The following is a 15,775-nucleotide window of genomic DNA, read 5'->3' as shown; positions in this document are numbered from 1 at the left end:
GTGGAAACAATAGATAACAGTTTCACTCAGTCAATCGTGCATGCTTCGTTTCTACTGAGTTGCACAGAAATAGAGAGACGGGTGTTTCAATAAAAGGGTTTATTGAACAGTCTTATTTCTCATGCAAGAGATATGAATTGCTACAATTGTAAGACAGACTGCGAAGTACAACATGTACGAGGTTAGCAGTAAGATAAAATAATACTGCAATAGCATGGTTTGTAGCTATGACATCTATTATTCAAAATACATACATAAATAACATAAGCTAAAATGTGATACTCATCTGATGCTTCTAAATTGTTCTACCCCAGTTTACCTAACCTAAGTGCAATACGAGGTTTGAAGTAGGTGCCGTTTCTAAAGTATAGCTTGCTATATTTTAGTTTAACCAAGAGTTGCCAAAAGTTTCTCTAAGTTCTAGTCACCTCCATACCTTAGAATGAGAGATGTTGGAATCTCTTTTCTGGACTCGATAGTCGAACCCCCCGCAAGGGAAGTCAGAGAGCACTGGAGCTGGATTCTCTGCGAGGAGGATGGCAGCGTCAGGTCAGTTCATCAGGCTGGAACTCGATCTCCTTCGGAACTTGCCGTGGCGAACAGCGTAGTCTGGGTTGGATCGAATCCTCCGGGAAGCGCAATTTGCCAGGGCAAGTGCTGGTATATTTATACCTTGAAGGTGTCTAGGAATGCCAGTATTGACGTAAAAGTCAGGCAGAGGAACGTCATGAATGAACCCCTAAGGAATAGATGTTCATGCATACTTAATGAGTTCTTGGAGAAATCAATATTCAAGCTGAGGGACATTCCTAAAGGCTTAAGGGTCTGGTTTTCCAAGAATTCGTTGTGATGTGGATGGACGGATGTAAGTGGCCATGCCTGTATTTGGTTTGTATGGACAATGTCTAAATAAGGGCCGGATTTCTATGTCCAAATAAGGACAATGGGAATTCTACCTATATAAGGGCATAAATCGGGAAACCTATATACGGAATCTAAATCTGCACACGACACCTACTCCAGTTTCGTATGAATGATGTTACTAGATCCTAAACGTTCTAAACATATCTTAAAACAGAGTATCCCATGGGGTTGCTAAAATAAGCTAAAAACATATCGAAAACTGATGTCCTAAAAATACATTGCAAAACCATTGCTGTGCATAAAGTGCTGTACATATTAAAGGCAATGTTCCATTCTAAGCATAGGATCACATTGGAATGCTAAATGAATGAACCAAAATATATACATGTGATGAAATGGCTCGTAAATACAGAAGAAAAAAGGTGCTGAAACCATTTCATATCAGGTTACACAAGTCAATTTGTTATTCATGACAAGGTGGCATACTGTCCCTGGAAAGAATTATGTTCTCTATGAATAGTTCTACTATAAGCAGGTTACTGTGCCAAAAAATGAAGAAAAAAAAATTAAAAAATTGGGGACAGGAAGAGAAAAAATATATAATCATAGAAAAAGTTCCAAAGTCAGTATCACGTTTGAAAAATAATGAAGGCCAAATTCAGAGTCTCTCCGGAACACTGTGTGCTTGAATCAAAAGTCAGTGTGTGGGGATGGAGAAAACATAAAATGTTCTAATCCTGTAGACAACAAATCGTCTTCCATTGTGGGTGAGAATTGGAATACCTCGTGTAGAAGATCAACAGCACATAGATGCGAACTATCGCCTTCAGCATGAGAAGCATCAGCAATGTCCGAATTGGATGTGACCTGCGCGCCTGGTGTTTCCTCTCATACTTCAGCAGTAACATGTTGCGTTTGTGAGATCTGAATGAATGCCGCCATCGGGATTGGTAGCTGCTGGTGACAACACATAGCATGGGCCGTTATCGGGTCCAGCAGAGTATCGATATCCATAGGCATGACTGATTGGAGTGTCAGACAAATGTCCAGCACGCATTCTTCACCGCATAGCAGGCAGCGTAGAGCAGGTAAGATGCAATCTTACCAGATTGGTCTGAATGACAGAAATCAAGTCGTGTTTAATTCTCGTAGATGGGGTAAACCCATAATTTGGACGATGCGCTCACAACACTTCATCTCCAATAGAGTTCTTTCCATGGTGAACTGTGTGTCGCTGGTGATTTGGCTTGCCATATCGTAGCAGTAGGAGCAAAAATAGTATCCCTGCAACAAGTGCTAAAAGGAGCGGCAGTCCGCCAAACACAGAGTGCACGAAGTTTGGAAAAATTCCGAGGACTGCTTGAAAAGGTGCTAACAGTCCTGCACACACGTTCTTAAATACATGTACAATACCACTCGTATCAGACATGTTTAAGATATGACCTAACATTTCTGAGAAATGCACAGGGCAGTTTGTATACAAAAGGGTATGTGCCTCTGCAGAAGTCCTTGCGACTTGGAGATCATAGGTTTCTTTGGCAGAGGTCAAAGGCACAGTTTTTTTGTAAAAGAATGGCTTTCATTCTGCTTAGAGTATCAACTCGTATAGAAGAGATATTCAGTGAAGGCCATAAAGGCGACTCCCTGACTATGTCTATTTGGGGAAACAAGACCTGCATACAGCAAGTGACCCTGGATGTAACCGTTACTCCTGGCAGCATGCCACAGCAACTGTGATCATTCAACATAATGTAACTCCCATTTGAAAGTTAACCAAAGATTGGATTAATCACTGCTGCTGGTGAACTGTGCTGGTGGCAGGATAAGTTTGTAGTTGAACCGTCACAGGCCCCATGTAAGTTAATACCCTGACAAAGAAGAGAACCGCTTGTTGCGTGTTCACAGTTTTCACCACTAAGAAACACTTCATGTCCCCCACTCCAACATCTATGTGTGTAAGGTAAATCCCAAGATGTCTTGATGTATTCTTTACCCAACCTTTCATATTTGCCTGCTGGTATATTTTTTAGGCAATACTGAAAATGGAAAGTCGTAACAGGCAGAGTAATCTTACCATTTATGATCCACTCAGTAGCTGTTTTTTCTGCCACTGTGAATGGTAATTTCTCCAGTTTTTCAATGCTCAGCACCGTATAGTCTGCTCCCCTTTGTGCCAGTTTGATCTGTCTATCAGTGAGATTGAATTCTGCAAACAGTGACGTAGTGTTGATTAAACGCCAAGGCACATAGCCAGAACGCAGGTTTTGAAGAGTCCAGCCTAATAGCATGATAGAACGTAGCTGTGACTGACCATGTTGCAACATGACTAAGTCTTGTTCCATGATGTCTATGTCAGGGACCCCACACGCCTTACTGTCTGCCTGTAGAGTAGTCTCGCAGGGATGACACGAACCACCTCCACCGTTCCTCACCTGCTCCTTGTCCTACCTCAAATAGTACCAGACCGGGGCAGGGTGAAGACTGGGGGAAGGAATCCTCGAGTGAACGTGCCTTAAGGTGCGATACGATGTTGAGGGACTCCTTGTGGAAGACGTTGATCTTCCTACCCTGTGTCCTGGAAAACAACCACCAATCTGTTACTTCCTGTCGCTAACAGTAAACATACACACACCCACAGTCATCAAGGGAGTATAGAAGGAAGAGTATAGTCACCTGAAGAGGGTGTGTGCAATCCAGGTACCACTGGCAGGAGTGCCTACCAACAAGAAAGCGGAAAACTCCAGCAAGGGGCTCCTTTCCCAGTCAACAAGATTCCCAAAGACACAAAAGGATCCCATGAACTGAGGGTTACGGTATCAAGCGCCCTTGCGCTACCGTGGTGGGGCTAAAGAAATGGCGACAATGCATTTCTGTGCTTGCCAAGTATAAAGGAAGGGTATGCGGTGACCCACTCCGGTGCTCACCGTGATGCGGGCAAAAGTAATGGTGGCAAGGCACTCCAGTGCTTGCCTGAAACAACAAAAGAAGGTAATCCAAGGGTACAAATGGTGATGCGCCCCAGCGCTCACCCAGAAGGAAAGGGGAGTGTGAGTGCGCCTGCACTGAACTCCCTAAGTTTTAGCTTTACAGTGCTCCAGCGTTGACAAAACGCTCAGCGTGTGGCAGTGAGCCCCCGTTAAGCGTGGCTTGGCAGAAGCGGGTTGAGTGTGTCCGCGCTCGACTCTTGGCAGTTGCGTCAGCGTTCCGGTACTGACTCTGGTGGCGAAAGGGTAAGTGGTGACATGCCCCAGTGCTCACCGAGATCAGAGAGAAGAGAAGGCAAGCGGTGACGCGCTGGGTGCTCACCAGGATCAGATTGCGCCCGCACTTGGCTCTTGTTGGCAGAAGCAGCGCTCTGGCGCTTAGGTGGAGAGTCAGTGGAGCCTGTACCTGGAGCTGTTCGGCGATTCCGTCGGCACTGTCAGGAAGCGTCTGCACAGTATCAGAAGCACTTGTGTGTGGGCGTGTGGTTCTCTTAACCCCTTTGATGCTCATGACGGAGTGGTTCCGTCATGAGCATCGGTTGGGCTGTGCTAATGACGGAACCGCTCCGTCATGAGCACAGCCCCTGGGGGAAGCGCTGGCGTTCCCCCCCTGGGGCATCGATCTTGCCCCCACAGAGGGGGATGGCAGTGGAAGAGTTTCCGCTGCCAACCCCGAGCCCCCCCATGCTTCCCCATGATGTCAGCGCGCACAGCGCGTGCCGACGTCATCAGGAAGCGCTGGACGTGCTGGAATTCATTTCTTTCCAGTGCGTCCAGCGAAGGAGGTAGGTGTTTTGCCTCCGTTGGGGCGGGGGGGGGGGGGCATTTTAGGATGCCTTGAGTCATCGGGGTAGAGGAAAGAGTATTTCCCCTCCCTGATGTCTCAATGCTGGGCATTCCTGCTTCATGATCGCGCACAGTGTCGCGATCGTGGAGCAGGAATGCTCCACTAGACACCAGGGATGTTTTTTTGTGCACAAAGGAAGCGACCCCTTGGGCAAGGGTTGCTTCCTGGGGGGCCAATTTACAATTAAGACTTTTCTGCCCCCCATGGTGGCAGATCGGGCTTTTTTTTTGCCGTTTCTTGTTCTGTGGGGGGCAGAAAAGCCCACTAGACCCAGGGATGTATTAGTGCTTTGAATGGGAAGCGACCCCTTCAGCAAGGGTCGCTTCCTGGGGGGCCAAATGTAAATTAAGACTTTTCTGGGGGGCAGATCGGGCTTTTGTGAAGCCGTTTCTGGTCCTGGGGGGGCAGAAAAGCCCACTAGACCCAGGGATTTATTTGTGCTTCAAATGGGAAGCGACCCATTATTTTAGTGATACTCTGCCTTCCCTGAGGGCAGATCGCCTCGTTTTGTGGGCTTTTCTGTCCCCAGGGGGGGCAGAAACTCCCACTAGACACCAGGGAAAATGTTAAAAATATGATGGAAGTGACCCCTTGGGCAAGGGTCACTTCCGGGGGCCATTTGTTTTGAATTGGGAATTCTGCACTCCCCCGGGGGCAGATCAGCCCCTTTTTTGCCCTTTCTGCCCCCAGGGAAAGCAGAAACCCCAACTAGATACCAGGGAACATTTAAAAAATATGATAGAAGTGACCCCTTGGGCAAGGGTCACTTCCGGGGGCCATTTTTTTTGTATTGGGAATTCTGCCCCCACCCCCGGGGGCAGATCGGCCCCTTTTTTGCCCTTTCTGCCCCCAGGGGAGGCAGAAACCCCACTAGACACCAGGGAATTAGTTTCAATAAAAATGGAAGTGACCCCTTGGGCAAGAGTCGCTTCCAGGGGGTAATTTTTTTAATAATATGTATTCGCCCCCCCCCCCCCCCCCGCCCCGGACAGATTAGCCTGGTTTTTTTTTCCTGCTGTTTTCTGCCCCACCTGACACACAACCCGATTGACCATTTGGGTAGTAACATAGCATGTTATAATGTTTATTGTTATATTTTTTTGTGAATTGCAATTGTAATGTTTTTTTTTTTTTACTTTTTTGTTCTAGCTGAAGGCTTTTGCTCTTCCCAGGTTGCGGTTTCATTACTGGTGGTTCTGCTGTTTGTGTAGTTTGGTAAGAGACTTTTTTTTGTACAATGTAAATGAGTTTGATTTCTCTGCATGAATTGTTTTTTGCAAATGGTGTAATAATAGCAGCAGTATGTTTGGTTTTTGAGTGTCAAAAACTGTTTGCATTTGTGCTCGATGTGTATTTTGTTGTCTTGTGAGTAATTTTTTTTTTTTCTTCTTTCTAGTTGGATATCGTTGGTTTTTGCTGTGTCACTGCAGAGTAGGTTCTGGTGAGTGTAGCTGTCTCTTGTAAGTGAATTCTATAGTTTTTGAGTATATTGATCTTTGTGATAAAGGTACACATTTCTTTACTTACTTGGTTTGCACATTGTTGGTTGTTGTTGACTTGTTTGTGCAGTCTTCTATTTTAGTAAGTATAATGGCTAGCCGCAGGATTACTGCTCAGCAGGTTGTTGGTTTGCTTTTTGAGTCTTCCTCTGACCATGGTTCAGAGACTGACTCTGCATCTGAGGCAGAGGAGGCAGGGGACGATTCTGGCAGTGAGTTTTCTCTCCATATGGAGTCGTCAGATGATGAAGATACTTTTAGTGCGGATGAAGTGCCTTTCTTAGAGGAGGAGACTGATGTGCCGAGAGGCAAGAGGCATCTGGGCTGCAGCCTGAGGCTGCAAGGCTTCCCGTTGGTGTAGTGCGGCAAGAGGCTTCTGGGCTGCAGCCTGTGGCTGCAAGGCTTCCCGTTGGTGTAGTGCGGCAAGAGGCATCTGGGCTGCAGGCTGGGGCTGCAAGGCTTCCCTTTGAAAGTGATGACCTCTGGGTTGCCCCTGGCATGGTGCAGCCAGCATTGCCAGACTTTACTGGTGTTCCAGGGTGTAGAGTGAATACTGAAAACTTTTTGCCGATACATTTTTTTCAGTTGTTTATGGACGATGTGTTTTTGGCAGAGATTGTTGAGCAGACTAATTTGTATGCCGAACAGTTTTTGAGGGACAACAGTGCCAGTCTTAAGCCACACTCTAGAGCTACCCGGTGGACTCCCACAAATCTTGAAGAGATGAAGAAGTTCTTGGGTTTAACTTTTTTGATGGGCTTGCTAAGGAAGCCATCAATGTCTTCATATTGGTCTAGTAGTCCCTTGATGGCAACTGCTATTTTTCAAGCAATCATGAGTCGTGACAGGTATTTGCTTCTGCTTCGGATGATGCATTTTGTTGATAATGGTTTAGCGTTGCCACGAGATCACCCTGAGTGTGACCGTCTTTTTAAGATTAGGCCTGTCCTTGATCACTTTGTTGATTGATTTTCTTAGATCTATGCTCCTGGGAAAGAAATTGAAGTGGATGAGTCTTTGGTGTTGTTCAAGGGCCACTTGGTTTTTAGGCAATACATTCCTAGTAAGAGGGCACGCTATCGAATTAAGCTGTATATGCTGTGTGACAGTAGGACTGGATATGTCTCTAATTTCAGGGTGTACACCAGTGCGGAATCCAGGATTAACCCCCCTGGTTGTCCGTCCACTTTTGGAGTGACTGAGAAAATTGTTTGGAACTTGGTAGAGGATTTTTTAACGAAGGCCACCATTTATATGTAGATAACTTCTACACTGGTGTGCGGATGTTCAGGGAATTGGCCAAAGTGGACACTGTTGCTTGTGGCCCAATCCGCTCTAACCGTAAAGGTTTCCCAAAAGAACTTGTTTGTCAAAAGCTTGTGCGGGGACAGTGCAGTGCGTTGCGTTGCGAGGAGCTTCTTGCTGTGAAGTTTTCAGACAGGAGAGATGTCTACATGCTGACTACCATCCATGATGAAAGCACTGCACCTGTGACTGTTTGGGGTCAGGTCGCTGAAGCGCGCAAACCTGTGAGCGTTTTAGACTATAATAGGCACATGGGTGGTGTTGACAGAGTAGATCAGAGGTTGGAACCTTACGCTGCTCTTCGTAAGGCTTACATTTGGTACAAGAAGTTGGCTATCCATCTTTTCCACTTGGCAACCTTTAATGCTTTTGTTGTGTTCCAGGATTCTTGCCCTGAGTCAAAGATGACTTTTGCTAAGTTTCAGGAGTCTGTAATAGGCAGCCTTGTTGTAGTGGAACAGGCAAGTGTTCCTAGAGTTGGAGTGCTGGAGGATGTTGCTAGATTGAGAGATCGCCACTTTCCTGATCACATTCCTCCCACACCCTCAAAAGATTTTCCCAGTAGGAGATGTAGAGTCTGTTGGCGAAGAGGTACGCGGAAGGAGATACGTATGTACTGCCCCGACTGTCCTTCTAAACCTGGGCTGTGTGTCCCTGCTTGTTTTAGAGCGTACCACACGCAAAAGAATTTTTGGGAGCATTCACGAGTGGTAAAGTGAACTGCCTGGTCTGTATTCTTTGGAAAATTTGATTCTGTTTCAAGGTTGGCGTTAGTGCAATGTATTTAGTTTCTGATTTTGTGTTTGTAGATTTGTATCTATTTGCGATTTGTTTGTGTTTTTATTTTTGTCTAAAAAAATCCTAAATGTGATGGCGGTGTGTGTAGGCTGGCGCTTGGCTGTTGGTGTGTGTGGACTGGCACTTGGTTGGCGGTGTGCGTGGAATGGTGCTTGGCTGGCGGTGTGCATGGACTGGCACTTGGCTGGCGGTGTGCGTGGACTGGCGGTGTGCGTGGACTGGCACTTGGCTGGTGGTGTGCGTGGACTGGAGCTTGGCTGGCGGTGTGCGTAGATTGCCGATTGGCTGCCGGTGTGCCTGGACTGGCGATTGGCTGGTGGTGTGCCTGGACTGGCGCTTGGCTAGCTGTGTGCGTGGACTGGTGTTTGGCTAGCGGTGTGCGTGGACTGGCGCTTGGCTGGCTGTGTGTGAGTAGTGACTTGCTGCTGGTCACTACACACACTGCTAGCTGAGTGCCACTCCACGCAATCCATCAGCTTGTGTAGTTGCTGTGTCAGGAATGTGGGCATGTGAAAGTGATGGGCCCTTGAATGGCGCTGTGTGCTGGTGTGAGTTGTGTTATGTGATGGGCCCGTGGCTGGTGGTGTGATTGGTTTTGTATGTCTCACACGTATGAAAGGTGTATGAATGGCCTGTAAAGAGGTTGGTGCCTTGTCGTGGCTTTACAGCTCACGAGCTGTGAGTCAATGGTTCAGTTTCTTGCCCTTTCAATTATTAACAGTGCATTTCATTTTTGTGAAATCACTTGCTAATACAATTGTATATACTGAACCATCACTCACCCTCGTGCCAAATTCAACCAGTATGTGTGTGTGCTTGAGGATTAGATGGCTGTGCAGTAATATTTGTCTTTCTGAAGCAGGGTGTACCTTGTCCCTTTTTGTGACTTTTGTAATGTGTTGTTTTTGTGCCTAGTGGTGCGAATGGTCTTGTGTGTATCACGTATGAAAGGTGTGTGAATGGCCTGTAAAGTGGTTGGTGCCTTGACGTGGCTTTACAGCTGCGAGTCATTGGTTTGGTTTTTTGTGCATTTAATTATTGACAGTGCATTTCATTTTTGTGAAATCTCTTGTTAATAAAATTTTATACACTGAACCATGACTCGCCCTCGTTCCAATTCCAAGCAGTATGTGTGTGTGTTTGAGGAATAGATGGTTGTGCAGGAATCTTTGTCTTTAGTTTCTCTGCCAAGGTGTACTTTCCATGTAAGAATAACTCACCAACTGTAGATATTGTCGTAAACCCATGGGAGTTCATGGCGATGTCTCTCTTGTGAATTCAAAAAGTTATTTTATCCCCAATGTCCTGCAAACCTCAAAATGTCTGTCACATTTTCATTGCAATATTGTTCCAAAATTCTCACGCTATAGAAACAAACAATTAATTATGTCTAAACAATCTGGTTTTGCAAGGGGTGTCACCTGGGTTTTTGGCCCGTTTCTCGGTGGCCATCTAGGGAAACCTACCAAACCCAAAATTTTTGCAAAGTGCCTAGCTGTAGTTGTTGAACCCTAGTTCTGCCGGCACATAGGGAAACCTACCAAACCCATACATTTCTGAAAACTAGACACCCGGGGGCTTCCAGGGAGGTATGGCTTGCGTGGATCCCCCAATGTTTCCTTACCCAGAATCCCCTGCAAACCTCAATTTTAGCTGAAAAAATCACTTTTTTCACACATTTTGGTGTGGGAAAGTTGTGGCATCACCGGGCTCACACAAATTTATCACCACCCAGCGTTCCCCCAGGTCTCCCGGTAAAAATGGTGCCTCACTTGTGTGGGAGGCCCAAGTACCCGTGACAGGCAAGGGCCCAAAACGTAGTGATGCGACATCAAAATGGCCTATCGCAAAACCACCTGGTTTTGCAAGGGGTATCACTTGGGATTTTGGCCCGGTGCTCGGCGGCCATCTAGGGGAACCTACCAAACCCATATATTTCTGAAAACTAGAAACCTGGCGGCTTCCAGGGAGGTATGGCTTGCGTGGATCCCCCAACGTTTCCTTACCCAGAATCCCCTGCAAACCTCAATTTTAGCTGAAAAAATCACTTTTTTCACACATTTTGGTGTGGGAAAGTTGTGGCATCACCGGGCTCACACAAATTTACCACCACCCAGCGTTTCCCCAGGTCTCCCGGTAAAAATGGTGCCTCACTTGTGTGGGAGGCCCAAGTACCCATGACAGGCAAGGGCCCAAAACGTAGTGAGGCGACATCAAAATGGCCTATCGCAAAACCACCTGGTTTTGCAAGGGGGGTCACTTGGGTTTTTGGCCCGGTGCTCGGCGGCCATCTAGGGAATACTACCAAACCCATATATTTCTGAAAACTAGACACCCGGCGGCTTCCAGGGAGGTATGGCTTGCGTGGATCCCCCAACGTTTCCTCACCCAGAATCCCCTGCAAACCTCAATTTTAGCTGAAAAAATCACTTTTTTCCCACATTTTGGTGTGGGAAAGTTGTGGCATCACCGGGCTCACACAAATTTACCACCACCCAGCTTTCCCCAGGTCTCCCGGTAAAAATGGTGCCTCACTTGTGTGGGAGGCCCAAGTACCCGCGGCAGGCAAGGGCTCAAAACGTTGTGAGGCGAAATCAACATTGCCTATCAAAAAAATGTTTGGGCCCTTGTCTGTCGCGGGTACTTGGGCCCGATTCACAGAACTAACTTAAGACAAAATCCTAAACTTACTACCATTTTGGTATTCACAGAAGGCACTTACTCATTTCAGTATTCACAGAAGTTAGGAGTCCTAACTTTAGGACTCCTAAATGCCTTTTGTGAATACCGAAAGTCTTAAAGTTAGGATTCTTCTCAGTTTAGGAGTAGTAAAGTTAGGAGTCCTAACTTTACTACTCCTAAACTGAGAATAATCTTAACCCTAAGACTTTTAGTATTCACAGAAGGCATTTAGGAGTCCTAAAGTTAGGACTCCTAACTTTACTATTCCTAAACTGAAAACAATCCTAACTTTAGGACTTTCGGTATTCACAGAAGGCATTTAGGAGTCCTAAAGTTAGGAGTCCTAACTTTACTACTCCTAAACGGAGAAAAATCCTAACTTTAAGACTTTCGGTATTCACAGAAGGCATTTAGGAGTCCTAAAGTTAGGACTCCTAACTTCTGTGAATACCGAAATGAGTAAGTGCCTTCTGTGAATACCAAAATGGTAGTAAGTTTAGGATTTTGTCTTAAGTTCTGTGAATCGGGCCCGAGGTTTGCAGGGGATTCTGGGTAAGGAAACGTTACAAGTGAGGCACCATTTTTACCGGTAGACCTGGGGGAACGCTGGGTGGTGGTAAATTTGTGTGAGCCCGGTGATGCCACAACTTTCCCACACCAAAATGTGTGAAGAAAGTGATTCTTTCAGCAAAAATTGAGGTTTGCAGGGGATTCTGGGTAAGGAAACGTTGGGGGATCCACACAAGCCATACCTCCCTGTAAGCTGCCGGGTGTCTAGTTTTCAGAAATGTATGGGTCTGGTAGGTTTCCCTAGATGGCTGCCGAGCACCGGGCCAAAAACCCAAGTGACCCCCCTTGCAAAAGCAGGTGGTTTTGCGATAGGCCATTTTGATGTCGCCTCACTACGTTTTGGGCCCTTGCCTGCCGCGGGTACTTGGGCCTCCCACACAAGTGATACAAAAAGGGGGTGGTGATGGACGGAGCATCAGAACCAATCAAACACTCACACCCAGTCAACAGATCTGGGTTTGATCCATCACCGTTCTTTAGCCCACTCTGCCACCCCAGTTCAGACATGGCCATATGCAAATCAGTCTGACCCTGTGCCTCATGGGAACGTTTCCTGTCGCAGGCACTAGGCCGACCCGCACAAGTGAGGTACCATTTTTCTCGTAGGACTTTGGGGAATGCGGGGTGGGTGGTAATTTGTGGATCCACGCAGATTCCAGAACCTTCCATCATAGAAATGTGGGGAAAATGTGTTTTATTTGACATTTTTTTAGGTTTGCAAGGGATTCTCGGTAACAGACCCTGGTGGGAGGCACTCAAGTCACCCCATCCTGGATTCCCATGGGTGTCTAGCTTTAAAAAATATATAGGTTTGCTAGGTTCCCCTAGGTGCCGGCAGAGCTAGGGTTAAAAAACTACAGCTAGTCACTTTGCCAAAAAAGGGTCATTTTTCACTGCAAAAATGAGGTGTGACCACGTTGCGTTTTGCGCCGTTTCCTTTTGCGGGCACTGGGCCGACTCGCACAAGTGAGGTACCATTTTTCTCGTAGGTCTTTGGGGAACGCGGTGTGGGTGGAGATTTGTGGATCCACGCAGATTCCAGAACTTTCCATCACAGAAATGTGGGGAAAATGTGTTTTTTTTGTAAATTTTTTAGTTTTAGGTTTGCAAGGGATTCTGGGTAACAGATCATGGTGGGAGGCAGTCAAGTCACCCCATCCTGGATTTTCCTGGGTGTCTAGTTTTCAAAAATGTATAGGTTTGCTAGTTTTCCCTATGTGCAGGCAGAACTAGGGTTAAAAAACTACAGCTAGACTCTTCGCAAAAAATGTGTAAATTTTCATTGTGAAAATGTGGTGTGTTCACGTTAGGTTTTGAGCCACTTCCTGTCGTGGGCACTATGCCTACCCACACAAGTGAGGTACCATTTTTATCGGGAGACTTAGGGTAGTTCAGGTTTGTAAAGCAACTGTTATTACCTATTGATTTGTGATGCATTTCTCCCTTCCAAATGAAAGACATTGTGTAAAAGAAAAGTCATTTTGAAAAATGACCAATAATTCTCATGCTAGTATGAGTATTCCCAATTTCGAAAATGTGCAAATATGCACTATTTCTAAACTCTGTAATTTGTTCCCATTTCAGAAATACATAGGTGTCTTTAAAAACCGATTTTTCCATGTATACATTTTCCCACAATAATTGCTATATACCCGGAACATAATAAAAAACCATTACAAAATGCTGCTCAGTTTTTTACTCTGGGTTCGTTGGGCTCTTGGTGAACCTACAAGTCCTATATATCCCCACAACCAGGAAGGTCCAGCGGATGTAACGGTACATTGCTTTCAAAGAGAACTAATTTTTAATTTTTTCTATATTTAACTGGTAGTTTCTATAAAGAAACCTCGATGGATCTACACAAATGACCCCTTGCTGAATTCAGAATTTTGTCTACTTTTTAAAAATGTATAGCTTTCCAGGATCCATTATTGCTTTTGTACCCATTTCTACCATTAACTGGAAGGAGGTTGAAAGCACAAAAATAGCAAAAATAGAGTATGTCCCAGAAAAATGCCAAAACTGTGTAAAAAATGTTGGGGCCGATTCACAGAACTAACTTAAGACAAAATCCTAAACTTTTGGTATTCACAGAAGTTAGGATTTTGTCTTAAGTTTGTCTTAAGACAAACTTAAGACAGACTTAAGACAGACTTAAGACAGACTTAAGACAAACTTAAGACAAACTTAAGACTGACTTAAGACAGACTTAAGACAAACTTAAGACAGACTTAAGACAGACTTAAGACAAACTTAAGACAAAATCCTAACTTCTGTGAATACCAAAAGTAGTAAGTTTAGGATGTTGTCTTAAGTTAGTTCTGTGAATCGGGCCCGTTGGTTTTCTGACAAAATTCTGTCATGCCCTAAAAGCTGGAGAAATGGTGATTTCAGCCCCACAAACCCTTTTTTGATACCATTTGCAGAGAAAAACCCAGACGCTTTCATTTGCTGTATTTTGACTAATTTCTGGGAACCCTCTAGGAGAATCCACATTCCCTGGGTACCCTTAGAATCCCCATGATGTTGGAAGAAAAGGACGCAAATTTTGCGTGGATACCTAGGGCCATATGTAGGTAAATTATTTTTACCGATTCATAAATACCGAATTTTACCGAATCGGTATTTAAGAATCGGTAAGTTATATGTAGGGCAACATTCGGTAAACTTTACCGAATCGGTAAAATTCGGTAAACATGAATCGGAATTTTTCCGAATCAGTAAACATGAATCGGTATTTTCCGATTCGGTAAATACAGAAGCGGTATTTTCCGAATCGGTAAATACCGAATCGGTAAATACCGAATCGGCAGTTTAACAACACATGACTTCAAGCAGCCAATCCTGTGCAACCTCAACCCCACCCAACCAGGGAGTGGCCACACCCAGGCAGGTGCACACAATTAGCAGACTCTGGAGAGGCTGGGAGTGCTGAGGAGAGGAAGAGAGCAACTGCCAGATTCAGACCTGGAGACTGCAAGAATGGCAAGCCAGGACACAGAGAGGGAAGGAGGGGAGAGGAAGCGAAAGCTCAAATTCAGCCCAAAGGAGCTGCAAGTTCTGGTGGAGGAGGTCGTGAAACAGCACCAGAAACTATTTGGAAAACTGTCTCAGCAAGTGCCTGAGTCAGAAAAAAGAAAGATCTGGCTTGGAATCCAGGCACAGGTCAATGCCATAGGAGTGACCCCCCGGGACATCGATGTCCTGAAGAAGCGGTGGTATGACATCCGCATTATCACCAAGAGGAAGGTGGCAGATTTAAAAAAAGAGGCCAGCCAGACAGGAGGTGGACGCAACAGAGCACCAGCCCTGACAGAACTGGAGGAGCTAGTGGAGACAACGATTGAGCCAGAGAGCATCGTGGGGATTGGGGACGCTGACAGCTCCGCCAGAGGCACCTCCAAACAAGGTAAGACGCTTGCACAGCAATGTGCCCCCCCCTACCCCTATCCAAACTTCCAAAATGTGCCATGAGAATCCTACTCCAGTACAAGTATTAGTGCATGCCTGCAATGCATCATGGGAGATGTAGTCCCTGAAAGGCCAAACATGATACGAGGACAATGAGATACTGTCTAGAAATTGTATTGTCATGTCAGGAAGACAAAGCTTCAGGTACACTTAGCTGCTGTTGCTTTTCTGTCCACAGGCACTACTGCGCACAGAACTGGCCATGAGAAGGGAGAGAGAGCACACCACACACCCAGCACAGAGAAGGCCACCACCAGTTCCGGCCTGGGAACAGCACCACAGGCACTTACACCACCCCAGCCAGCATCGCCGCTCCAGCCACCATCCACAGTCCTGCAGGTTTCACCACCATCTTCACCTCCTGCACAGCACAGGTTGAGGAGGCGTCCTGCAGCTAGGTTGGATGTGACCGACTCATCATCCGATGAGTCGAGGGGCCCGGAAACGTCCACTGTAACCCAGGATGTAACACATGCCAGTGTGCCTTCCGAGTCTGAGGGAGAACACACAGTTGGCAGACGGCGCCGCAGGGCTCGGCCGCAGAGTCCACCTCCCCTTGGGCAGGGCCATGGAGTGTTCTCAGGTCTTGAGGGCACCATGGTGAAAATACAAAGCGTACAGGCAAGGGCAATGGTGTCCGTACAGCGACAGATGAAAGGCCTACACAACACCTTTGGAAACATTGAAAAGGGCATCACCACCATGGCAGGGGGCATTGCGGATATGGCAGCGGGCATGCGGGACATGTCCCAATC

This window comes from Triturus cristatus, chromosome 7, assembly GCF_964204655.1.
Source record: "Triturus cristatus chromosome 7, aTriCri1.1, whole genome shotgun sequence".
Lineage (NCBI taxonomy): Eukaryota > Metazoa > Chordata > Amphibia > Caudata > Salamandridae > Triturus > Triturus cristatus.
This window is presented reverse-complemented; position numbering follows the sequence as displayed.